Source organism: Scylla paramamosain, unplaced genomic scaffold (genome assembly GCF_035594125.1).
Source record: "Scylla paramamosain isolate STU-SP2022 unplaced genomic scaffold, ASM3559412v1 Contig150, whole genome shotgun sequence".
Classification (NCBI taxonomy): domain Eukaryota; kingdom Metazoa; phylum Arthropoda; class Malacostraca; order Decapoda; family Portunidae; genus Scylla; species Scylla paramamosain.
The window spans coordinates 45,101-50,770 of record NW_026973815.1 but is presented as its reverse complement, the minus strand read 5'-3'; positions in this window follow the sequence as shown (position 1 = coordinate 50,770).

Below are 5,670 nucleotides of genomic sequence, written 5' to 3'. Positions count from 1 at the left end.
TCAGTCAGTCAGTCAGTCAGCCATTCAACCAGCCAGCTAGCCATTCAACCAACCAGCCAATCAATCAGTCACTCAGCTAATCAGTCAGTCAGTCAGTCAGTCAGTCAGTCAGTCAGTCAGTCAGTCAGTCAGTCAGTCAGCCAGTCAGTCAGCCATTCAACCAGCCAGCTAGCCATTCAACCAACTAGCCAATCAATCAGTCACTCAGCTAGTCAGTCAGTCAGTCAGTCAGTCAGTCAGTCAGTCAGTCAGTCAGCCATTCAACCAGCCAGCTAGCCATTCAACCAACCAGCCAATCAATCAGTCACTCAGCTAGTCAGTTAGTCAGTCAGTCAGTCAGTCAGTCAGTCAGTCAGTCAGTCAGTCAGTCAGTCAGCCATTCAACCAGCCAGCTAGCCATTCAACCAACCAGCCAATCAATCAGTCACTCAGTCAGTCAGTCAGTCAGTCAGTCAGTCAGTCATTCAGTCAGTCAGTTAGCCATTCAATCAGCCAGCTAGCCATTCAACCAACCAGCCAATCAATCAGTCACTCAGCTAGTCAGTCAGTCAGTCAGTCAGTCAGTCAGTCAGTCAGTCAGTCAGTCAGCCATTCAACCAGCCAGCTAGGCATTCAACCAACCAGCCAATCAATCAGTCACTCAGCTAGTCAGTCAGTCAGTCAGTCAGTCAGTCAGTCAGTCAGCCAGTCAGTCAGCCATTCAACCAGCCAGCTAGCCATTCAACCAACTAGCCAATCAATCAGTCACTCAGTCAGTCAGTCAGTCAGTCAGTCAGTCAGTCAGTCAGTCAGTCAGTCAGTCAGTCAGTCAGGTTAGGTTAGGTTAGGTTAGGTTAGGTTAGGTTAGGTTAGGTCAGGTCAGGTTAGGTTAGGTTAGGTTAGGTTAGGTCAGGTTAGGTTAGGTTAGGTTAGGTCAGGTCAGGTCAGGTTAGGTTAGGTTATGTTAGGTTAGGTAAGGTTAGGTTAGGTTAGGTTAGGTTAAAAAAAAAAAGATATTTTTTTTCAGGTGAGGGCCAGTTAGGTTGTTTTTGTGGTACAGATTTAAGGTACAGTGACACATGGTACAGTGGCTTATGGTGAAGGTAGACAAGGCCTTCCTGCACCATTAGCACCATAGAGTACAGTGCTGTGGTACTGTAGCACTGAAATATTAAGCAAACACAAAAAAAAAAAGATATTTTTTTTCAGGTGAGGGCCAGTTAGGTTGTTTTTGTGGTACAGTTTTAAGGTACAGTGACGCATGGTACAGTCGCTTATGGTGAAGGTAGACAAGGCCTTCCTGCACCATTAGCATCATAGGGTACAGTGATGTGGTATTGTAGCACTGAAATATTAAGAACACGAAAAAAAAAACGATATATTTTTTTTTAAGTGAGGGCCAGTTAGGTTAAGTTTTTGGGGTACAGTTTAAATGTACAGTGACGCATGGTATAGTGGCTTATGGTGCAGGTAGACAAGGCCTTCCTGCACCATTAGCACCACAGAGAGAGAGAGAGAGAGAGAGAGAGAGAGAGAGAGAGAGAGAGAGAGAGAGAGAGAGAGAGAGAGAGAGAGAGAGACTTAACCAAACCTAACTAACTGAATTAATATAAAACTAACCTGATGGAAAGAAATAAAGAAAAAATAAAAGCTGCAACCGGCCTTACCTTTCTTGAGAAGCGTCTTTTTTATGTTTTTACATATTTCCCTGGTGGCAGACGCTACTAGCCGCCCCCTGGCGACACCCCTCGCCACCTCACACATGTACAGACCGACTGCCGCTTTAAAAAGCAACAAATTCACTCCTATATCAAGTCTGACTGGTGCGTTTGTTTACATTTCTCTGTGTCTCGGTCTGGACTCAGGCCTGCAGGATGGGAGAATGTTAGAAAACGAGAGATTTTCAGGCAAAACTAATATAAGTTAATGTTGTGATACAAAACTACAACCACTAATAATAATATACCTCATGTTTTAATAATGCCAAGACAATACAAGATAAACATTAATGACTTACAATGAAAAACAAGATGGAGATAGACAAATTAGGAAAGAAATAGGTTTCTATAGAGTATTACTGTGTGTGTGTGTGTGTGTGTGTGTGTGTGTGTCACTAATTTCTATCTCTTTCTCTCTCTCCTGAGAACTATTTCATATTGCTGTACATCAACATGAAATATCACCACACAAGCCTCTCTCTCTTTCTCTGCACCTCACAACACAACACAACACTTTATCACACTAATCAGTAAAAAATACCAAAAGCTCCCCTTCTGCAGGCCTGACTCCTCCCTTTCATTCAGACCCTTTCTTTCCCTCTCTCTCAGCTTGCCCGCCTTCGTATCTGCGTCTATATTTACTCTTGATTCAAGTATACAACTCTACACCATACTGACCTATAGGTACAGTGCAAATAGCTTTTCTTCCTCCCTGTTTTTCCTGTCTCTCTGCCTGTCTGCCTCTTTCTCCCTCTCTACTGACTCATGGCTCAAAGATACAAGTCTAATTAAGCTTTGAACCTCTCTGTCTCTACAATATCATAAAACCTCAACACTCCAAACCAAACCAACCCTGCCAACACCTACCTGTCTCTCTGCCTCAGTCAGTCAGTCAGTCAGTCAGTCAGTCAGTCAGTCAGCCATTCAACCAGCCAGCTAGCCATTCAACCAACCAGCCAATCAATCAGTCACTCAGCTAGTCAGTCAGTCAGTCAGTCAGTCAGTCAGTCAGTCAGTCAGTCAGTCAGTCAGTCAGCCAGTCAGTCAGCCATTCAACCAGCCAGCTAGCCATTCAACCAACTAGCCAATCAATCAGTCACTCAGCTAGTCAGTCAGTCAGTCAGTCAGTCAGTCAGCCATTCAACCAGCCAGCTAGCCATTCAACCAACCAGCCAATCAATCAGTCACTCAGCTAGTCAGTTAGTCAGTCAGTCAGTCATTCAGTCAGTCAGTCAGTCAGTCAGTCAGTCAGTCAGTCAGTCAGCCATTCAACCAGCCAGCTAGCCATTCAACCAACCAGCCAATCAATCAGTCACTCAGTCAGTCAGTCAGTCAGTCAGTCAGTCAGTCAGTCAGTCAGTCAGTCAGTCAGTCAGTCAGTCAGGTTAGGTTAGGTTAGGTTAGGTTAGGTTAGGTCAGGTCAGGTTAGGTTAGGTTAGGTTAGGTTAGGTCAGGTTAGGTTAGGTTAGGTTAGGTTAGGTCAGGTCAGGTCAGGTTAGGTTAGGTTAGGTTAGGTTAGGTAAGGTTAGGTTAGGTTAGGTTAGGTTAAAAAAAAAAAGATATTTTTTTTCAGGTGAGGGCCAGTTAGGTTGTTTTTGTGGTACAGATTTAAGGTACAGTGACACATGGTACAGTGGCTTATGGTGAAGGTAGACAAGGCCTTCCTGCACCATTAGCACCATAGAGTACAGTGCTGTGGTACTGTAGCACTGAAATATTAAGCAAACACAAAAAAAAAAAGATATTTTTTTTCAGGTGAGGGCCAGTTAGGTTGTTTTTGTGGTACAGTTTTAAGGTACAGTGACGCATGGTACAGTCGCTTATGGTGAAGGTAGACAAGGCCTTCCTGCACCATTAGCATCATAGGGTACAGTGATGTGGTATTGTAGCACTGAAATATTAAGAACACGAAAAAAAAACGATATATTTTTTTTTAAGTGAGGGCCAGTTAGGTTAAGTTTTTGGGGTACAGTTTAAATGTACAGTGACGCATGGTATAGTGGCTTATGGTGCAGGTAGACAAGGCCTTCCTGCACCATTAGCACCACAGAGAGAGAGAGAGAGAGAGAGAGAGAGAGAGAGAGAGAGAGAGAGAGAGAGAGAGAGAGAGAGAGAGAGAGAGAGACTTAACCAAACCTAACTAACTGAATTAATATAAAACTAACCTGATGGAAAGAAATAAAGAAAAAATAAAAGCTGCAACCGGCCTTACCTTTCTTGAGAAGCGTCTTTTTTATGTTTTTACATATTTCCCTGGTGGCAGACGCTACTAGCCGCCCCCTGGCGACACCCCTCGCCACCTCACACATGTACAGACCGACTGCCGCTTTAAAAAGCAACAAATTCACTCCTATATCAAGTCTGACTGGTGCGTTTGTTTACATTTCTCTGTGTCTCGGTCTGGACTCAGGCCTGCAGGATGGGAGAATGTTAGAAAACGAGAGATTTTCAGGCAAAACTAATATAAGTTAATGTTGTGATACAAAACTACAACCACTAATAATAATATACCTCATGTTTTAATAATGCCAAGACAATACAAGATAAACATTAATGACTTACAATGAAAAACAAGATGGAGATAGACAAATTAGGAAAGAAATAGGTTTCTATAGAGTATTACTGTGTGTGTGTGTGTGTGTGTGTGTGTGTGTCACTAATTTCTATCTCTTTCTCTCTCTCCTGAGAACTATTTCATATTGCTGTACATCAACATGAAATATCACCACACAAGCCTCTCTCTCTTTCTCTGCACCTCACAACACAACACAACACTTTATCACACTAATCAGTAAAAAATACCAAAAGCTCCCCTTCTGCAGGCCTGACTCCTCCCTTTCATTCAGACCCTTTCTTTCCCTCTCTCTCAGCTTGCCCGCCTTCGTATCTGCGTCTATATTTACTCTTGATTCAAGTATACAACTCTACACCATACTGACCTATAGGTACAGTGCAAATAGCTTTTCTTCCTCCCTGTTTTTCCTGTCTCTCTGCCTGTCTGCCTCTTTCTCCCTCTCTACTGACTCATGGCTCAAAGATACAAGTCTAATTAAGCTTTGAACCTCTCTGTCTCTACAATATCATAAAACCTCAACACTCCAAACCAAACCAACCCTGCCAACACCTACCTGTCTCTCTGCCTCAGTCAGTCAGTCAGTCAGTCAGTCAGTCAGTCAGTCAGCCATTCAACCAGCCAGCTAGCCATTCAACCAACCAGCCAATCAATCAGTCACTCAGCTAGTCAGTCAGTCAGTCAGTCAGTCAGTCAGTCAGTCAGTCAGTCAGTCAGTCAGCCAGTCAGTCAGCCATTCAACCAGCCAGCTAGCCATTCAACCAACTAGCCAATCAATCAGTCACTCAGCTAGTCAGTCAGTCAGTCAGTCAGTCAGTCAGCCATTCAACCAGCCAGCTAGCCATTCAACCAACCAGCCAATCAATCAGTCACTCAGCTAGTCAGTTAGTCAGTCAGTCAGTCATTCAGTCAGTCAGTCAGTCAGTCAGTCAGTCAGTCAGTCAGTCAGCCATTCAACCAGCCAGCTAGCCATTCAACCAACCAGCCAATCAATCAGTCACTCAGTTAGTCAGTCAGTCAGTCAGTCAGTCAGTCAGTCAGTCAGTCAGTCAGTCAGTCAGTCAGTCAGGTTAGGTTAGGTTAGGTTAGGTTAGGTTAGGTTAGGTTAGGTCAGGTCAGGTTAGGTTAGGTTAGGTTAGGTTAGGTCAGGTTAGGTTAGGTTAGGTTAGGTTAGGTCAGGTCAGGTCAGGTTAGGTTAGGTTATGTTAGGTTAGGTAAGGTTAGGTTAGGTTAGGTTAGGTTAAAAAAAAAAAGATATTTTTTTTCAGGTGAGGGCCAGTTAGGTTGTTTTTGTGGTACAGATTTAAGGTACAGTGACACATGGTACAGTGGCTTATGGTGAAGGTAGACAAGGCCTTCCTGCACCATTAGCACCATAGAGTACAGTGCTGTGGTACTGTA